We start from the raw sequence: 22,528 nt of genomic DNA, 5'->3' as shown, positions 1-22,528 counted from the left end.
ATATTTTGATAACAAAACTAGCATGAGTGATAATTTTTCGAAAGGCCTCTAGTGTTAAAAAATATAAAACTTAGATTTATTGTATCTTTATTTAAATTACTTAAAAGTAAAAATAAAAGAAATAAATATTTCAGATGCAATGCTAATTTGTTTGACTTCTACTTAATAATATTTTCCTATTTTTAATCAGGAAGTTATGATTATCCATTATTTAATCTTTATAACTATTATAGTAAATTTTTTATTTGATTTTATTCAGGAAAAATCAATTAAAAATATCATGTTTTCGTTTGTTGAGATGTTATTCATTAAAAATTTTTTTTTTATATTTTGGAGTTCTAAAAAAGACAAAAAAGTTTATAAAATATATATACATTAATATATATATACATATATATATATATATATATATATATATATATATATATATATATATATATATATATATATATATATATATATATATATATATATATATATGTATATATATATGTATATTATTATATATATATATATATATATATATATATATAAATATATATATATATATACATTATATATATATACTATTATATATATATATATATTATTAAATATATTTATTATATATATATATATATATATATATATATATATATATATATATGTATGTATGTATATATATATGTATATTATATATATATATATATATATATATATATATATATATATATATATATATATATATATATATATATATATTATATATATACTATTATATATATATTATTAAATATATATATATATATATATATATATATATATATATATATATATATATATATATATATAATAAATATATTTAATAATATATATATATAATAGTGTATATATATATAATATATATATATATATACTATTTTTTAATTTTTTCCTAATTTTTTACTTTTTTAACACTTACACAAGCAGAAAAACATTATATATGAGTGGTGGAAAAAATAATATATACACTATGTAAACATTTAGAAAAATGCTTTTTATTCACAGCAATTGATGTTAACTGATATAAATTTATATGTTTTTATAAATTTTGTTGTTAAAAATCATATTTTTTAAAAAAAATATGACGTTTTTTTTATTTTTTTTCATGTTACTAATAATTTTGTTTAAAGTAGCCGGAAATTTAGTGAAAAAATAATAAATACAGAAATGGTTAATTTGATCGTATGTTTGAAAAAATCAAGAAAATTCAATAATTTCAGAACAAATATTTAACAAAAACAATTAAAAACAAGTAAGAACAAAAACAAACTTTTCTTTTTTCCAGAAAAAGGTTTATCAACCACTTAATATAATAATTATAAAAATTGCCTAATATTTTGTTGCATGTCCTTTATTTTTAACTTCGATTAGTCTTTTGGGTATGCTGTAGGCCAATTTTTGGCATGTTGATTGTGGAATAGCGTACCATGATGTTTTCACAGCCTCAAACAGATCCCGTTTTTGAGGTTGCAAAACAAAAGCCTCGGCTTTTGTTTTGCAACCTAATCCTTTACAATTTTCCATAAATTTTCTATTGAATTTAAATCTGGCAATTGTGCTGGTCAGTCCAATTGTCTTAAACCATTAATTTTGAACCATCTCTTTGTGATAGAAGCTGTATGTTTTGGATTGTTATCTTGTTGAAATATCCAGAGCAGCGGCATGTTATCCTTAGCATAAGGAAGCATTATTTCTTTAAGTATATTAGTATAAATATTAGCTGTCATTGTGTCTGGTATTAAAAAGGACCAATACCAGATGACGAGAAACATCCCCACACCATAATGCTTCCACCACCAAATTTAAGTGTTTATTTAGTGTATTGTGGGTCAAACTCTTTATTTGGTGGTCTGCGGACAAACTGTTTACAATTTTTTTTTTTTTTTTTTTTTTTTTTTTTATGTGTGTATTTCGCCATGAAGAATTATTTTACAAACTTAGACATTTGCAAAATGTATAAACACGGCTGGGGCAAGAAGAAGAGAAGAAGACAAATTCAGTTTTATTGCCAAGCCCCTCCAAAACAAGAATATAAATAACAAAAAAAGTATTACCGTTATCACAATGTAATATATGCATAAAATGCAAATATAAAAAATACTTTTTACACTCATAGTTTTATTTCTTTTCAAACTTTTATTTATTAAGATTTTGAATTTAAAAATAAATAAAAATGAGATAAAACATGAACATCAAAGAAAGGTAAAGACTCAGAATAAAATCAAAAATAAATATGATCAAAAATAAAGTAAATAACAAGTAAATAAAACGATTGATTACTCCTATTTAAAAGTTTCAGAAGAAGTCTTGTTCGTTGTAAATTATCAAAAGTTTATTTTTTATTTTAATTTTAAATTGATCAAGAGAAAGAATTTTTTTTTAACTCATTTTACTATAATGTGTTCCATAATTTAGGTCCTCTGATTGCAATCGAGAACTTAGTAGCAGAATAATATGCTTTTGGTTGAATAAAATTGTTATTTGAAAATCTTGTTGGATATAAATGATTTATTTTTTCAAATAATGAGTTAAATAAAATGGGTGCCATTTTATTATCTACTTTGAACATAAATATAAGAACATGATATAATTTAAGTTGAAATACGTTAAGTATTTTAAATTTATCAAAAATAAATTTAGTGTGCGAGAAGCGATCCACATAATATTAACAGCGTGTTTTTGTTTAATTAAAAGCTTTTTTTAGAAACATTAGTGCTGCACCAAGCAACGTTAGCGTAATTTAGATAGCAATGAATAAAAGAAAAATAAATAAATTTCAAACAGGTTTGGTTTAACAACTGTTTTTCTTTATAAGAGGCCTATATTTTTTGAGATTTTATTATGGATTATACGTATGTGCTCTTTCCACGTTACATTTTTAACTAAAACTACACCTAGAAACAACAAAGAACGCTCTCTTTTGACATAAGAGTTATTAATAAAAAGATCATGAAGTTTTAAAGGAACGTTGTCTTTATCATGAAGACGATGGAAGAAAGTATATTTTGTTTTTTTAATATTTATGGACAATTTGTTTGATATAAACCATTCGCTTAGTTTCTCAAGCTCTTTTTTTCATTTCACCATCTGATACAAAGATATTAAATTTAGATTCATCTGTCCACAAAACTGTGCCCCATTTTTTATTTGTCCATGCAGAATATTTATGACAAAACTCTTTTCTGGCTTTTATATGTCGATTGTTCAATTAAGGCACACTTCTAGATGATCTTGAAAACAATTAATCTTCAACTAAACGCCCTCTAATTGTTCGTGCTGTTACGTTAGCTCTAAGTTTTCTTTAATGGTGTTGCTGGAGATTAATGGATCTTTTTTAGCTTCACGAATAGTTAATTTATCTTCTCTGTAATTTGTTTTTCTTTTTTGACCTCTAGTTTCCCTTACATATTTTTTAATTTAAGAGCATTTTGAACCATTCCAACAGAACGCTTAGTTAATTTTGAAATCTCTCTATAAGACTTTTCACTGTTATCAAGCCGTTGAATAACTAAGTGCTCAGCTGAGGTGCAATGTGACTTTTTACCCATAATATCCTAAGTTAAAACTAATGTATGAATAATTTACTAATATACATACTAATATCTCCATATCATATTTTTAATATTGAAAATACTTACAGATTAAAAGTAAGAGGCAATACCTTTAACTTCAGCAATGTTTTTTACTCAAATTGTAATTAATTAACTAAAATGATATTAATACAAGATCTTAGTAAACTGTAAATAGTTAACTGAGCATAAATAAAAAACTTATTGAACATACCATATTTCAAAATATAAAGTAAAATATTATTCAGTAGTCTAGGAAGGTCATATCAATTTGAGGGGAGTGACTAAAATAGCCAGGGTGGGAGATTTGAAAGGGAACGGTGAGGGAAGTGACCCTCCTCTTAAATTAATATGGGGGAAGAAGCTATTATCTCCTCCAAATCCTCTTCCTACAAGGTATTAATAGTAATGGGAGTCAAACACATACTTGAAAAGTAAAGACAGTTAAAAATTAAAAAAAACAAAAAGATTAATCATTACCGTATTTATTATTTTTTCCAGTAAATTTCCGGCTACTTTAAACAAAATTGTTAGTAACATGAGAAAAATTGAAAAAAAACTTCATAATTTTTTTACAAATATGATTTATATTTTTACAAACATGATTTTAACAATAAAGTTTATAAAAACATAAAAATTAATATCAGTTAACATCAGTACTTGTGAATAAAAAGCATTTTTCTAAATGTTTACATAGTGTATTTATTATTTTTTCCACCATTGTATAAATATATTTAAAAATAATCAAAAAACAATACTAAAAATGTTTATTTTTTATATGATAATTGCCTGCTAAGTCCAGAACGCTAAGTCGATGTAGCGGCACTCCTTGCGTGTTCTATTAATTTACTCAAACGATATATGTACACCTCTCGCATTTATAATCTAAAGAAGTTGTTAGAAAAAATTAAATACAAATATCGCAGCCAACATTGACAAACGGGTACCGTATGGTTTTTGTCTGGACTTACGGGAATGGAATTTCGACGGGTAAATGTTTTGGTTTATGGACGGACCCCATATGGTTTAAAAATAAAGCAAATTTACTAATTGGATTTTATCTTGTTTTTACCAGGGCTAAAGGGTCTGAGGATTTGACAGGTTTCCCATAAGTTTCCCAAAAGGTTTAAACTAATAATTAAAAAAATCATTACAAAACTCACTCGATGGTTGCCATTTACAATTCATATTGTGTGTGAAATAAATTTAGAAATTTAACTTTAACGCATTATATTATGCGTATACATTTTATTTACATTTTAATTAAAAAGAAATCTTTTCGGTGTATTTTTTCACTGTGAAACTCTTTTAAAAAGATGTTATTTTTGAATTTTATTTATTTATTACCATTACAAAATAATTTTTTTATTTTTTTTTGAATATACAAAGTTTAACATGTATGCTTAACATATGTTCGATTAACTATTAAACAGTAGTAACTATTCCATTAAGACAATGTTTTGATTTCTAAAGTTATCAAAATTTGGAGTTTTGATTCTGCTCGTAATGGTAATAACTGCTTTGAAGTTGCTCAAAAATCTTTCAGTTGCAGTTCAATATCCAGTAAATAAATTTCAAGACTCAGCAATAAAAAGCCAGCTCAAATATTCAACAAATCTTTTTCTAATTAAAACGTAAGCATAGAACTTGTTAGAAGAACATTACCAAAAATGGTATTGGGTATTACATTTGCAATAAGAAAGTCTATCCTGTCAAATATGGACCAACGCAAAAGACGAAAATGGTGCAAAGAACGTTTTTATTGGTCAGTTGAAGATTGAGAAAAAGTGATGTGGAACGATGAGGCAAAGTTTCGAGTTGTGAACTGCAAAGGAAGAATACATGTTAAAAGATTCGGAAGTGAGAATTATTGCGAGCGCTGTTTACAAGCAAGACAAAAAAGTGGTGGAGACTTAGTAGACATGGTTTTTCCCACAAAGGCCTTGGTTTTTGTGAGCTGTATTATGGCCGTATCAGCCAATGTACCTACAAAAACACACTTGAATTGACTCCTTCGACAAGAATATTGTTCGACATAAGCAAGCAATACATTTTTCAGCAAGACGGGGCATCAGCACAAATAGCACATAGTATAGCAAACTGGTTTACCACATAGTATCAATTTGTTGCCTTGGTGCCATAGGTCACCAGATATCAAATAGTAAATATTTCGTCACGGATTGTGACCAAATTGGTAAACCATCAAATTCAATCAATTGAATATTTAAAGCAACCGTTGAATGAGTACTGATTAAAAGTGCCACATGAGATGTGCATGAAGTTAGTCAAATCGATGCAGAGACAAGTTCTTTTTTGCTATCAGGGCAACGGAGGACACTTTAAATATAAAATTTATATATTATTTTTAATTTTTTTGTGTTCTAAACCTTAACTCAATTAAACTTTTATGCAACTTATTTTATTGCTATATAGTTATTTATTTAATTTTTTTGAATTATCTAGTCTTATCGATGTTAATTGTTTATATCTAATAGATTGTTCTTTTGAAAATAAAAAAAACTAATTAAATTCATTTTCCTTATTTTTTTCCAGTTAAAAAAACCTTGAAAAGTTCGTTTATATTTAGCACCTAGGTTGAACTTTTGTGCATAAATGTATGCATATATATATATATATATAATATATATATATATATATATATATATATATATATATATATATATATATATATATATATATATATATATGTAGGTATATGTATATATATATATATATATATATATATATATGTATATATATATATATAAATATATATATGTATATATATATATATATGTATATGTATATATATATAAATAAATATATATATGTATATATATATATGTGTATATATATATGTATATATATATGTATATATATATATATATACATATATATATATATATATATATATATACATATATATATATATATATATATATATATATATATATATATATATATAAGTTATGTTAGTGCATTCTACAAACAGAGATCTCAATGTTCTTTAAAAACAGAGCAACAAAAGGTAAGTAAAAATACTTATCTAATTTTTAATTTCTTCAAAATTATGTTACACCATCAGTTGGTTAATCAGAAAGAATCCTGATTCTTTCTATATATATGTATATATATATATATATATATATATATATATATATATATATATATATATATATATATATATATATATATATATATATATATATATATATATATATATATATATTCATCTAAATACATCTATAAATATATATACTATTACACTGCAAAGATGAAGTAGAAATAATTAAAAATTCTGGAAACTTAAAAGGAAAGAACATTTATATAAACGAATATTTTTGTGGCGAAACAATAAAAATACAAAAGGAACTGAAAGAAAAAATGTTAAACGAAAGAGCATTTGGAAATTTCGTTTAAGTACAATTTTTATTTCGTACGACAAGCTTATTGTTCGAGAATGGAAACCGAATAAATGCAATGAAGGCAAATAAGTATCAAAATTTTTTAGTTTTACTGTTTTGATTATTTGAAAAATGCCTTTTTAAATTAATTTTTTTTAAAAATAAAACATTCATTTCAAGAAGAGAAAATTTAAAAAGAAATTTTTTTATATCAAAGTTTTAAAATACTAAAATGGAGTAAAATCAAATAAACAGTTTTGAGTTAAATACTTTTATTTTTTTTCAACCTAATGAATTTGTTCTTGATAAAGGATCGGATCCTGATTTAAACTATTTTAATGAAGCAGATGCTTTGTTAAATAACTGCTCTTATTTTTATAACAACGAAATAAAAGAATTTCTTGAACGAGATCACTTTAATGTGATACATTATAACATAAGAAGTTTGAAAAATAGGTTTGAAATTTTCCGCAATAATAATGAGAAAGTGTTCAATATTTTTAGCGTAATTTGCATTACAGAAACCTGGTGTAGATCTGACGGTGTTAACTCTAGTTCAAATTACCATCTTCCTAGTTTTAAAATCATACACTTAGCACGCCATACTAATAAGCGCGGAGGTGGAGTTTTATTTTACGTAAAAGAGAGAATGAGGTTTGTTAATAGGCCCGACATGAGTTTTTCTGATGCCGACAAAAAGGTTCTAACAGTTAGAATTTTAGCCTAAGAACCTAAAAATATACTTTTAAGTTATTGCTACTGACAACCACCTAAAGACATTAACAATTTTAATTCATTTATCAATAAAAAAATAATAAAGAAAAGTACTAATGAAAAGAAATTAGGCTACATAATAGGTGACATTAACTTAAATGGAAATCTTCTAAAATTAAAGGAAAACTTTATATTAAATATTTGAAATTAAAATCAGAAAAGAAAGATAATTTATAAAAATTATACAAAGCAATTCGAGATTCAAAGAAAAAACTTAAAAAAAAAATACTAGGCAAACTTGCTAGATAAATTCAAACATAATTCAAAGCGCACATGGCAAATTTTAAATGAATTTACAGGAATTAAAGTTATCAAAGTTAACAATAACGTTTTATATAATCCAAAAGAGATAGCGAATGAGATGAATAACTTCTTTGTAACTGTCGGGTCGAATTTAGCTAAAAATATTCCAAACATAATTAATAAAATATCTGAACCTATTTTTCCATATAACTCAACACTAAATATTGATATTTCATTAAAAGAAATGATATTGTTTATAAAATGTTAAAAGTGAATAAAACCTAAGGGTAATTTAATGTTACACACACGCTACATCATCAAAAAGACATTTATTTAGAGCAGCAAGCCAACCTTTATAAGCATCATAACAACCAACTTCAGACGAACCGTAAATAAAGAATTAAAACTTAAGGAAAACTTATTGATTTTTGCTAAGTTTTTTGCAACTCAATTTGCCGAATTCAAATCATCTAATGCAACTCTACCGAGTTAATTAGTTATTGTGCATTTTAAATATAACTTTATTTTGTTCTCCACATTTTATTCTCTAATTGTAATAACTTTTACAATCGTTTGAAATAGTAGAATATGCATAAAGTTGTTTTCTGCTTAACCTCCCAAATTAACTTAATCTCGCCCACAGAATAAATATATTATTGCCCAACGCATTTAACCTCGCCCCTTTTGAACGAGAATATATGCAGCATGTTACGTTAAGACATATTTATGAAATTTAAATCTTTTGCTTAAAGCAGTTTTAAAAAAAACCTTTCACCGTGGCTCCTAATATTTTTTTATTAGGTTGGAATGATCAAAATCAAGCATTAACAAAAAAAACAAGTTACTGAAATCAATTGTTTGATTTCAGTAACTTGTTTTCAATAGTATTATTTATTTTTAATAAATAATACTACTGAAACTTGCATTTCAATAGTATTATTTATTGTTTTCTTAGGAATTCCAATCATTAATTGTTCAAGAAAATAATTTTTTAGACTTCGATTCTTCTATGGGCGCTGGAAAGGTTGCTACTTTTCTAGAACAGTTACAAAATGGTACTGAAAAAGATAATGCAATTCGCAGTTTGCTACAAAGAAACGCTTTTATTTTAGAAGCAGAAGTTGTTGTTCCTGATAAGCAGCATATTTGGTCAATCCAGTTGAAGAAAAAAATGTTGACTTCATTTTGAATAGTTTTAGTAACACTCTTACTAAGGTAAAAGAAAATGAAATCTTAGAACCACTTATAACACCAAAATTAAAATCTGCTACAGTTTCAGATTTTCCATTTTTTCAATTTCTGTTCTACCTGTCTTCTATATATATATATATATATATATATATATATATATATATATATATATATATATATACATATATATATACAGAGAGAGAGAGAGAGAGAGAGAGAGAGAGAGAGAGAGAGAGAGAGAGAGAGAGAAAGAGTGTGTTTGTTTTATTTAATTGATTTATCAGTTACAAAAAGAGTGTTTTAATTTTATTGTATGAATCACAAGCATGTGCTTATTTATTACAAGAATATTTTAAAACGTTGAAATAAACGTCGATTATAAAATTTAAGGGTTATATTTTTCTACCATATAAGGTAAAAGTTACATTTTTTATCTGTAGTGTTGGGAGAAATCATAAGAGTTTTATAATAAATTAAAGTTAATGTATGTGTTATCTATAAAAATTAATACTAACAGTTAACTTTAATATTTTTACTTATTGAAACGAGATATTGTGTAAAGAAAGAGGTTTTCAAAGAAGTAATTTTCGCAACAATGGTAAGCTAAAGTTAGAAACCATGAATTAGAAACCATGAATACAATCGTCAATCGATTGTATTCATGATTTCTAAAGATAACCATGAATACAATCGATAGACGATAGAAGAATTGTTTAAAAGTTTGCCTAATTTAATCAGTATAATTTTAATATTTTTTATTGTTTGAAATAAACAAATTAAGTTATATAAATTTGCTTTTTTTGTAAAATTTAATTAATTCAAACGTAGTTTTGCAAGATTTGCAATGGGTAAACCCGGCGAGCATACCCATATGGGCCCCAGAGGAAAACCGCGGCCAAGATCCGGTGGGTTCCCGATGGGCTTCCATATGGGTTCCAGTTGCAATCCCAAATGGACCCCTTACGGTTTTAAAGTACGGGATTTGACTGGGACCCACACGGATCACCTGGCGGGCATAACAATCTAGGTCCCATATGGAAACCGTGGCCAAGATCCGGCGGGATACCGTTCGACTTCCCATACGGGACCCAGTTGATAAACCGTATGGGCCCAAACGGTACCCTTATGTCATTTTTGGCTGGAATATCAATATCTAACAACGTAATACCTTTATGTGCGTGCGTATGTATACACATATATAATGTGATTTTTTTATATATTGTTTTCTGCTTCAATTCGCTTTATCTAATCGTAATATTTTTTTAAAAACTTTTTTTGAGAATAAACATCTTTTTTTATTATTGCAAAAATAAAAATTTTGAAACATGATGATCTGAGGCAAAGATTAATTGCTCCCAGTTTAGTAATGGAGAGTTCCAGTTTAGCAATGAATGATCTTATTACCTTTTCAATAGATAAAATAGAAATAATTGCAAGAAACTTTTGACTAAAGAATCTAATGAATATACTTTTTCTGCCATATCAGTTAATCAGGTTGACCTATTATAAGTTGGATAACTAACAACAGCTACCTGGAGACTAAATTGCTTAATTCATTTCTCAAAAAAACCCTTCTACGGCTTTGAAAAGTGTTCTCAATAAATTCTTTAATTCCCTTAAAACTACTATTTGCTATTATTTGTTTGACTGAGTCTTGATTTCCTTCATGTTGGAAAACGACACCTGTGGTTCCAATTTTAAAAAACTCTGGTGAACATTCTGACTACTCAAACTATTGTCTGATAAGTCTTCTCTGTGTTGTTAGCAAGGTCTTTAAGTCTTTAATCAACAATAGTCTGACATCTTTGGTCTAATAACTCTCTGAAAACCAAATTTGTTTTTAATTTTCTTGTTCAACCGCAGAATTTCTAACTGATGTGATTTAAAAAATGATGTGATTCTACCGTGCATAAGATGGAGGCGAACAAGCAAAGGCAATTAGTCTTGACAATCCTTAGGTATTTGACATACTGGTCTTTTTTATGACCTTGTTTTTCAAGGTGAATCTGGAAAAATCTTGATATTATCAAATCATTATTTTCTAACCGCAGTATAATAGTCTCTTCTAAGGCAAATTCTTTTTTTTATTTCCAGGCTTCTTCTTTTCCAGGCTTCTAGGTTTATATCTAAAAAGGCTCTTTTTGCTGACAATTAAACTTTATTTTCCTGTTGGGACAAAAAAATATCCATTTTTTATCTCTTAGAACAGAATGTCGACCATGAATCTAAACTTACTTGCCTTACATGTTGATGTTTGCTGTCAGTTATTAATTTCAACTCCAACAAAATTCAATTACTAATTTCAATCAATATTGCAAATTAGAAATATTAAAATCGTAATACTGTAGTCATTTTGGTAAGGCATATGAATGGCAACCCTCTCTTTAAACCCTCTTTTACGTCGGTGAATCTGTTTTTACGTCTTCTCGGATTAATATTTACAAATGACCTTGTATAGTAATCATACATACAGCAGATTGTAAATTTATCATCTGTCTTGTTTTCCTCTCTTTACCTTGCCATTAAAATGACATAGGAAAGTCAGGAAAATATTTTCAAAATTTAGGTTATAATATAGTGTTAAAGAAGACCTGGATCCAACCGGACGAGCCTTTTTTTAATTTATAACATTAATTTCTTTCGTTAAAAAAATAAGCTGAAAGAAAAAACAGTAAAATTAGTTTCTTTTTTTATAATGTTTTAGGTAATTTGAAAAAAGCTTTTAAAAAAACAGAATTTGTAAACAAATTTTGCTGGCAGAGTTGAGGTAATCAGTTTCCAGTTTATAACGTTAAAATTACTTTTCTGCACTTTTTTTTCGAAAAAATTACCTTATGATAGTGTTATGTACAAAGTTATATGTAAAAAAGTTGCAGAGAAAACATAAGTTGTAAAATTTTTTATATACCATCTACTAAAGTTTTTTTTTTTTTAAATCATTTTATCTCCAAACTCAAAAATGCGGAAATAAGATAATTCTAAGATAATTCTAACGCCGCGAGTTATCACATGACTTGTGAAAAACATGGATAACTTTTGTATAAAATTGGTTATACCTCTCTTTTTTTTAAAAAAAAATATAAACAATCAACTGAAGAAAGCCTAATAATGACCTTTGAGGCATTCTATTTCTAATGCTATTTCAATTCAACAAAAAATTTTTGTTTATAAAACAGAAATTTTTTTTAAATCAACAGAGGCCGTTTATTTAACATAAGTTAATTGTGTTTAAAAGCTAGCCTTTAGTTTAACATCTATAAGTTTATGCAGCACAATGCTTTTTTACTTCTGCGAAACATATTATATATGTTAATAGCCTTTTCCATTTATTAAACGCACTAATTTCCCATGTTTCAAATAGGTGTAAAAATTTTTTTTTTTGAACAAAATCATGTTGATTGGTAAGTTTTGACTAATAAGGTAAAAAAGATTAGAGTGGACCCTACGGAATTTGCGCTATGTCTCGTAAAAGTATTTAGATGGCAAATAGTTATAATTTTTGATATTTATGTTTTATCTCAAAGTTGGAATGTATTACAAAATCGATAACAAATCTGAGATTACAAAACAAAAATAAAAAATTTATTTACAAAAAATTATACCTTATACTCTCAGACATATGTGTTTGTAAACATCATGGCATATCCAGCATTTTTTAACGTTTAAATATTGTAACCTAATCTCTTAGTGTTAAAATTATGTCATGCCCACTAAAGCTGAGGTGGTTCAAACCTTATCGACTCTCAACTTGTTGCACTCACATTTGGGGCACAAGACAAAAAGTTTAGGTTTTTTTGTTCACAGGCTCTAATCAATCAGTTTTGCAATACATCTTTTGAATTGCACATGACAAACATATTGTAAAATTTAAAGCTAAAGTTCTTTTTTTTACAGAGCTTTAGACAAAATTTATAACTTTTTTGTTTCGGAAACCTGATTTCGAACCTGATCTGAAACACTTATACTTATCCCGAATTGTTAAAAGTTATAAATAAAATTTAAATCAAAAAAAAGATTAAAAAGTAAAAGTTTACCCTAAAGTACTCTTTTGGTTTTCATTTTTGAATTATAAAAGTATACACTTATTGTGTTTCAAAAAAATATGGCAACTAAATAAAAGACGATAAAATTTACATCAGAACTAGAAAAACTCAAAACTCAAACTTTAAAACTTAATAATTCAAATTTAATACTTTAGAATTAAAAAATAAGCAATGCTTTTTAAATACCAAGCCATATTTTAAAACTGCAATTTACCAACCTACAAATATTGATTCCACAAGGATGCTCAACTCATGTCTTTTAATGTATACACTTGAAAAAAATTTCCAAAATTACAAAACAATAGCGGTTCTTACATTCTTCACTTTAACCTTTAGTGATCCTTTACACTGATCCCTAATTCTTATATGTAATCTACTAAGCATAAAATTAAACAGTGAAAACAATTTCTAATAAACAATTTTTTGAATAATCACAATAACTTAAACTTCAAATTTAAAACTATTAAGATAAGAAAATTAGATAACTACTTGGTTGTGTTTTTACACAAGCAACAGAGTAACTGCTATTTATTTTAAATAGTAAAAAATTGAATATAAGTTTTAAAAAAAGAATTAAACAAAATTTGTCACCGTTTTTAAAATTCATTATCAAGTTAGAAAAAAGAAAAAGAAAAAAAAAGGAAATGCAAACTGCTATTCTAAAGCTTCTTGATTATTTTTAAATCTGTTTGAATCACACTTTCGAACTGTGTCAAGCTAATTATATAATTGACATTTGAATCTAAAAATAACAAACGTACTTTCGTATTCATATCATATTATATTGCATTACTGTAATATGATATGAATATGAATGTTTTCACATCATTTACAAAAAAAGTTAGACTTACTGTTATAAAGCATACAATTACACTCATCACTCATATCATAAAACTCTGTAATATGGAATGAAAATGTATGCATATATTATTTAGCTATGTCTAACTTCATATATTTTTTTATAGTAAGAACTTAAAGATAGAAAAAAATTGGGCTACACTATAATATATAAACCATATGAATGTATTTGTTCGGAAGCATAAATTATAAATACTATTTATAATTTAAATTATATCTATTTTACTATTATTTACTATAATGATTTCGTATTTGATTAAAGGAATTTTTTATACATTACTTGACACGAAGAACACTACTAATCACTGCGCTCTGTTGTTAGAACAAGAATTTAAGATGTTGTTTAGGCGTTCCAAATTGTTTCAGACTTAAAATATGGAATAATAGCATTACCTCCTGCTACACGGTATATCATTCTAGTATACCTGTACACAACATCTCTTCTTTGTTTTCGCCGTACCTGAGTTTTGTTAATAGTTTTAATATTTAAACGAATTACCCTAAACTTAGATTTTTTACAGAGGTGTTCAATAATCGAAATTGTTTAAGATACCTATAAAACTAATCATTCTTTTTTTAATGCGGATATTGAAACAATGAAAAAATTGTTATAAAATATAATAAATTTTTCATTAATATAAAAGTTAAGTTAAAAATTCTTTAATGAACAATATATACTTATAAATATATATATATATATATATATATATATATATATATATATATATATGTATATATATATATATATATATATATATATATATATATATATATATATATATATATATATATATATATATATATATATATATATATATATATATATTTAAACAACTTTAAAATGTATTCTACAAAATAAAGTGCTCAATGTTCTTAAAAGAACAGAGCAATTAAATATTAGTATAAAGTTACTTTATTTTACACTGTGTTTCATCAGTAAATAGTCATCAGAAAATGATGAGTATTTATTGATGAAACACAGTGTAAAATGAAAAAAAAACTTTGTTAAGTGATTTTCTACTAATTTATATGTATATATGTTAATATATATATATATATATATATATATATATATATATATATATATATATATTTATATATATATATATACTATATATATATATATATATGTATATTTATATATATATATATATATATATATATATATATATATATATACATATATATATATATATATATATATATATATATATATATATATATATATATATATATATATACTATAGTTTTGAGTGGCATTATACAGATTTTTAAAAATGCAATTTTAATTACTATACTGAATGAGTTTTCTTTCATTATTTACACAGTTTGTCAGGTTAAATTTTAAAAAACTTTTAAAAAAGAATACATACCTTTTTTCTTTTTGGAAAATATTTTGCCTTCTACTTCTCTTTGCTCTGCCAAGTACGTTTAGATTGATCATGACAACACAAACGGTTTTTTTAGGGGTGGTCATGGAATTTCTGGTTTGCCAAAACTGTATATTCTTTATTTTTACGTTTTTCAATGAAATTAATTTCTAAGTAATGTAAATTAAAACCTAGAAGTTGCCAGAAATTGGAATTTATCAACACAAGTATTTTTACATGTATATAGGGATAACATTAATCATAAATCAGTGCATCAAGTGCACCTAGGCCTCCGCATGTAAACTGGAGTCTTAAATCTTTATTTGACTCCTCCTTAATATAAACATCTTCGGATGCGAGCTGCAAAGTATCTTTGTCACAAAATCATAATTTGTCTGAGACAGTGTTTGTTTAAGTTTAACACATTACAATAATCTACAAAACTTTTATTAAATTACCGCTAAAACATAATAAAAATAATCTTTAATAAAAAAGAACGATAGAAGAAAAAAATAATAGAAAAATCGCATCGTCATCTATCCACAAGATATTAAATCAAAGTTGCTTTAAATAGATTTAATATCTTGTGGAAAGATTTATTCTTCTAAAACTTGTTAGAATCTATTTTAAAATTTATTTAAAATAGATTCTAACAAGTTTTAGAAGAATAAAAGTCTAAAACCGTTCTTCAAGCGCCTTTTTCAGTTTTTTAAAGCAAAAAAAAAATTTGGATATTAGGGTTTTGACATTTTTTTCAACCCCATGCTTCTGTACTGTAGTTTGATGAACTTTTATCTAAAATGCACCAAATGAACTATTATTTGAATATATTTTGAAAAAAGTCCACCCCGCCATTGAAAAATTAACTTTGACATAAAATCGGTTTTTTAATGGCGGGGTGAACTTATTTCAAAAGGTATACAAATAATAGTTCATTTCGTGCTTTTGAGGTAAAAGTTCATCAAACTACAGTACAGGAGCATGGGGTTGAAAAAAAGTTATAGACCTATTGGATATCATTTATAACATAAAGCATAACTTCTGCTATAAAGTTGTATATTAAATGTAATAAAATTGTAATAGAAAGTGTGATACTACTAGTTTTGCAAATGTGGTATCTGCAAGTTTTAGTATACTATTACAAGCATTTTATGATGTATTAATTATTACCTTTTACTTTCTCAACTAACTAAAAATATCACAACACCGTTCAGTAGACCAAAATAGTTCAAAAAATGGCAAAACTATTTATTTATCGAATGTAAACAAATGATTTATGGTACTTAGGGACTTTGTATTTTGTTTATAGGCTTAATTTTAATCTTAGAGTGATCATTTTTTCAATTAGATTTACTTTTTTATGTTTAAATATATGTAAATTATATCGTTGAATTAAAATCAAAGCAAAACTGGTGTCTTGGAGAGATCATTAAGGCTCAGTTAGTCATGTTAAGGGTGGTCATGGGTGGCCATGGGATAGATGGATATTCATCTAAGTGAGAGATGCTGTATATTGAAATATTGGTAATTAATGTCAAGAAGTATAAGTCTGAGCTTTTTTGGCATATTGGTTAGATTATGATTGTACAGGGGGTTGTTTTACATGTGGTCTCTGTTTGCAAAAACTGTATTCTCTCTTTTTTTAATGTATTTTGTGAACATAATTTTTTTAATACTCTGAATATAAACATACAAATTACGATAAAAATGGAATATATTAACATTACTATATTTATATGTATAAGGTAATGTCATTCATCACAAACATAAAGAGCTGCTTGGCCTTCTCAGGTAAACTGAAATCTTTGACTTTTGCCATTCTAAAAATCGTATAATCGTAGCTGTAAAGCATCTTTGTCATTCAATCATAGTTTGTCTGAGACATTATTGTTATTATATTTTGCTGATGACATCGTCAACTTTTCACAACGTCATTAAAGCTCCTACTTAAAATAGATTATAACAAGATTGAGATGATCAAAAGTCTTAAACCGTTTTTAATCGTTTTTATTGGTTTATTAAGGCAAAATAAATGACGAAATATCATTTATAATTAATATTGTTACGACTATAAAATAACTTAACTGTCGACTAAATCAATCAATATATAGTCGACCTAAATCGACATTTTAAAAATTGAAAAAGCCAACTTAAAGTTCATTTAGTCAAAGTATAGTAATAATTTATTTTATTAAAATAAGTTGCCATAAAAATAATAAAATAGTTTATTTTTGCTTTCTATTTTTAACATCATATTATTTAAAGTTAAGGGAGCAAAACAATATCAGAGAACGGCCGCTCCGACAATTTATTCCCAGACCCCAATGGTTAAGGGATGGCCTAAAATACTTGATCTATATTAATGTTTTTATAATCATATTAACAATGTGATTGTATAGAAAACATTTTTACTTTGAGCTTTACGACCTGATTTTGCCCCAGGGCCCCGTGCCATTTTGAAACAGCCCTGTATGAAAGTATTTATGAAAATCAAAAGGATTGAGTAAACAGAAGAAAAAAAATAATAATGAAACACATAACCGATTGTTTAATTACGTACAATTGTTTTCCTTTTTTTATGAAGTTATTAAGGTCTTCTCAGAAGACTTACGGTCTTATTATAGAGAACCGGAAAGAGTCCAAATAGTACTAAAGAATGCTAAAAGTTGCTATGAATTGGATAAAAAATTTTAAAAGTAAAAAAAATAATAAGTAATGGTTATAATTAGAGACGTTATACTTCCTAATATAGCCATTCATTATGTACACTGCCAACGACAAATAATAAAATTATTTAAGCAAATTCTGTTAGGAAAATGTTTCGTGTTTGCTGACCAACACTTTTAAGGGTTTGCTGTCTAATTTCAGCGAACGGTTTATGTAAAAACTAATATCATTTGAAATTGGAAGTATTCTTTTTCACATATTTATATTGGTTTTGTTTATAAACAAACAAACAAAAATAAAAAATTGGAAAGTTAAGTTGTTGACAATTACAAGTTAAAAAGATTTTAAGATTTTCACTCGACTTAATCGACTTTCATACGTGTGCACTTTTTTGTAGAGACTATTTTAATCGTTTCATTTACATTTCTTTTTCTTACAAATTTGAGATTAATCATCACGGTGCTACTTGTCACCGGTGATGGTTCATCGGTGTCAAGCAGCCTTTCATTAAAAAGGATTTTTCGTATCGTTTTATCTCAACCGTGTAATTGACATTCCTATTAAAATTAAACGCTGTTTTAAGTTCAGGTTGTAGTAAAAATCTATCTGTATCAACTTCTGAAATAGCCTCTGAAATGCAAATACCTGAGATTTGAAATGCAAATACCTGAGCTGGTTATTTTTGTAATCTTTTTTTAATTTATGGACGATCCTAAAGAATAATTCAAAGTAGCGTATGTTATTTGGCACCAGGATGGCAATTTGTATTTGAACTTTAGGGAAGAATGGGCCAAGTAAAAACTTGGCTAAAAAATGTTTAACTACAGCAATAAAGTCATAAAAATTAAATAAAGGTATATTTTATGTTTTAAAAAACGAAAGTGAAAAAAACTTGGCTGAAAAATGCACAATGATAATAAACATTTCGTATTTTGTTTGACATCTGGCTTTTCACAATACCATTGACTAACAATTTTAAAACTATGGGAGTATTTGCAACATGATAATAAATTGAAAACTTTAACTTTTATTTTAATTGCTTTAAATTAGGATATATAGCGTCTTCTTTTTGCCCTGGTCATCTGTATTGGCCTTATAATATCTATAGCAATTATTTGTTTTTAAGGCAAAAATAAATATTTAAAAAAAACAAGGCTAAAAATTCCTTAAGTAAAATATTCATTTTTTAAGATGCAATTATTATGAGAAAATCTTTTATTAAAAATTTCTTCCTAATTTTTCTTTACTAAAAAAATGCCAATACTGAAACCCAGAACATTTTTCAGCCTGCGGTTTTGGTACAAAAATATAATAGATAAAAGTAATTATTTACAGTTTATAAAGTTATATAGTTGTAACTATTGTGTTTGAATACAATAATCAGCACAAAAAAAAATTCTTGTGAGGAAAAGGTGAAAGATGCTAAGACTTTAAACATAATGACAAGTGTCCCCGCATTTTCAATACATCAAAGTTCGTTTCCATAGGTGATTTACCTGCTAATAATTCAGCTACAAAGGCAACAGCAAACAATCCACAACTAAAATCATCTGTTTGTCATTGTACAGGTAGAAAAGTTATAAGTAAGTCTTCATTACTATTAACATTGTTTTTATATAAAGACTTAACACATTTCAAAGAAACGGGATTCAGTGAATTATAAAGACTATCACAAATATTGATTCTTCCATTAAAGGAAAATGTAAGAGACCAATGGCATGAACCATTATGCAGAAGTTGAATATGTTCATTATTGACTGGCTAGTATGGATTATTTGAACATTTTTGAGTCAACTGGATTGATTGATTACTTGATGTGATTTACAAAATGTTTGTTCAACTGTAAACCATGAATGATTTTCTGCACAATTGATAATCCATGCAGATTTCCATTTTTCATAATTGATAATATTGTTCAAGCAAGCTACAAATCCACTAAAGGGTCCAAATATTTTTAATAACTTTTGAATACTTACTTTTGAATACTAATTTTATTTCATTGCATTAAATTTGAGAGTTCGTGATCTTGAAATTTAAGGAAAATACTCGCAAGAAAAAACATTTTTTTTGTTGCAAAATGTTTTTAAATCTCATACAAGTATGATATAACGAATAATATGTTTCAATACTGTAATATGTAACAATACTGAATGTTTTCACTGCAATAATCGATATCATTTTAACAACTTCGTCAGGTAACATGCACCATAAACTTGTAATTTTCTCATCAGTTTCAACAAAAGAACTCAACATATCATTATTTAATGACTTTTTATTTTTATCAATATATGGCTTAAGCAAACGTTGTGTTTTTTCTTAAGAGTAGTATTTTTTTGGTTAACCAGAGTGCACAAGTTGTTTTTAGAAATTGAATGTACTGTATATTGACCAAGCCATTTAAATAAAAATTTTCCTCCTTTTCTATCTATCCTTTTTTGATTTTTTAAAAGAACTTTATCACAAATTCCAATCAAATGAGGTGCTTGATGGCGTTTACTTTAATCTTTCTGCTATTTATTTTGAGCAGCTTGAATGTTTCCAAATGCGGTATGGTAAACTTTTTCTCGTAAAGAAATAAAAGAAGTAAGAACTGCATCAAAAGTTTCCCTGTCAAAACTTTCAATATCATGCTTTTTAATATCAACTAAAAACAAAACTGCTGATTCAATATGCAATTGAATTAGCAGTTTTGTTTTTAAGAGATTTAGCTTCTGACCATTTGTAAAATAGTCTATACAGAAAACAAAATGTTTAAAACCATCAACCTCTGGCAAGTTACAAACATCAATTTCAACTCGTTCCGTTGCTTTACTTACAATTGGAATGAAATGCAGTTCTGTTGAAGAACTTATTATTCTACCATGTTTTCGACATTGATCACATTTTTGAACAAACTCTTCTACGTCGAATTTAATATTGTGCCAGTAAAACATGCTGAAGGTTATGTGATGAGTTGCATTGCTTCCACGGTGCGAGGGCATTGCTTTTGCTTTGGTATTTTCACTAAGACCAAAATGAATGTCAGATATTATCTTTTGAAGTTGATCTTTACAAGCAGTGACTAACTTTTCGCTACAGTATTATAATTGTCCAGATAAAATGCTAAAATTCTTGTTAGCTTTTCGAAAATTAGATTTCTTTCCTTTATCAGCCTTAAATTCAAGAGGATAAACTTTTTCTATGAGGTCTTTTTTAATTGCTACAAAATCAGCATGTCACGCCATTTTTTATTCTAAGGATGCGGAAAATTTACTTTCGATATTGAAGGAACAATTTTACGACACAGCGATTCATCGCGATATCCTAAAATGCTTTTTTAGCCTTGAACTGCTAAGTTCACTTGGTTTTTATTAAGTTTAGGAACTAAACTGTAGCTTAATACTGCTCAGTTTACCACAAAACAGAATTCACAAATGTAAAATCAGCTGTCATTAAAAGATTGCTTTTCGAATTTAATTTAAATGGTTATAAGTACTCTCATTGGAGTACTTATTTACTAAAGGGAGTATTTATTTGCTAGCCTAAAATGACTGGGGAAGTACTTTTTGACTAGGAAATAAGTACTCCGGGAGTATTTATTTACAGGGAGTTATTTTAGGCTGCCACACCGGTTTAAAATTTGCGCGGCACAAGTTAATTAAATCATTAAATTTAATTAACTTTTGTTAAAATTGATTTAATTAAATCGATTTTAAATAGTACGTCAAATGTTTACAAGCGAAAAGGAGTTTAAAGGAATTTCTAAATTCTGAATTCTTTGTATTTAATTACTTGCCATGGCTTTTATTTTTGCAAATAAAACATCACAACACATTTTTTTTTTAATTATTTTCCTCTTCATTTAGTTTTAGACGCAATTTAATATTTTATTATTAATTTGATATAAGCAATGCTTGCTTCAAATATTTTCAAAGTAACATAATAATATGAGCGTTCGGGATAGCCAAAATATAGAAACAACTATTTTGGTTTCGCTTTCAAAACAATTATTTTGGTTTCGCTTTCGAAACAATTATTTTGGTTTCGCTTTCGAAACAATTAAATTGGTTTCTGTGACTATTTTTTTCAATGTTTTTCACCTTTTGCCTTGTTCTCTAAAGTTCTATTAAATCTCACTTAACTTGTCATTAATCTCACTTAACTTGTCACTTAATCTCACTTAACTTGTCATTCCACAAAGTCTTATTTAGCAGGGGCTATTCTAGATCTTTTTTGCATTTTGAAACAGACTTGAAAAAATTTTAGTGACATTTAGATGCCGCCCAAATTAATTTTATAAAACAGCCCCTGTTTGTTACTGTATCTGTACCTGCAAGTTTTTAACAACACTTTAACCCTTTGGACTCTCTACCATCTTCATGTTTCCTAGCTTATACAACTGGGTAATT

General features: G+C 26.2%; 1 protein-coding gene across 5 annotated transcripts in view; it reads right to left on the bottom strand.

Annotated features, from left to right (window-relative positions):
- Positions 1–13,642, bottom strand: part of LOC136074995 (NACHT, LRR and PYD domains-containing protein 4B-like) — a 79,648-nt gene extending 66,006 nt beyond the window's left edge. For 3 of the 5 annotated variants that reach the window (XM_065787182.1, XM_065787180.1, XM_065787181.1), the window contains exon 1: positions 13,464–13,623. The gene's annotated coding sequence lies outside the window, so the exon portion shown is untranslated. Of the gene's footprint in view, positions 1–13,463 lie in introns of all 5 variants that reach the window. The other 2 variants (XM_065787178.1, XM_065787179.1) reach the window with 2 other exon arrangements.
- Positions 13,643–22,528: the final 8,886 nt, after the last annotated feature.

The sequence above is a fragment of the Hydra vulgaris genome, chromosome 01, assembly GCF_038396675.1.
Source record: "Hydra vulgaris chromosome 01, alternate assembly HydraT2T_AEP".
In the NCBI taxonomy this organism is placed as follows: Eukaryota; Metazoa; Cnidaria; class Hydrozoa; order Anthoathecata; family Hydridae; genus Hydra; species Hydra vulgaris.
Note: the sequence above shows the minus strand (reverse complement) of the source record. Positions and strands in the feature narration are given on the sequence as shown.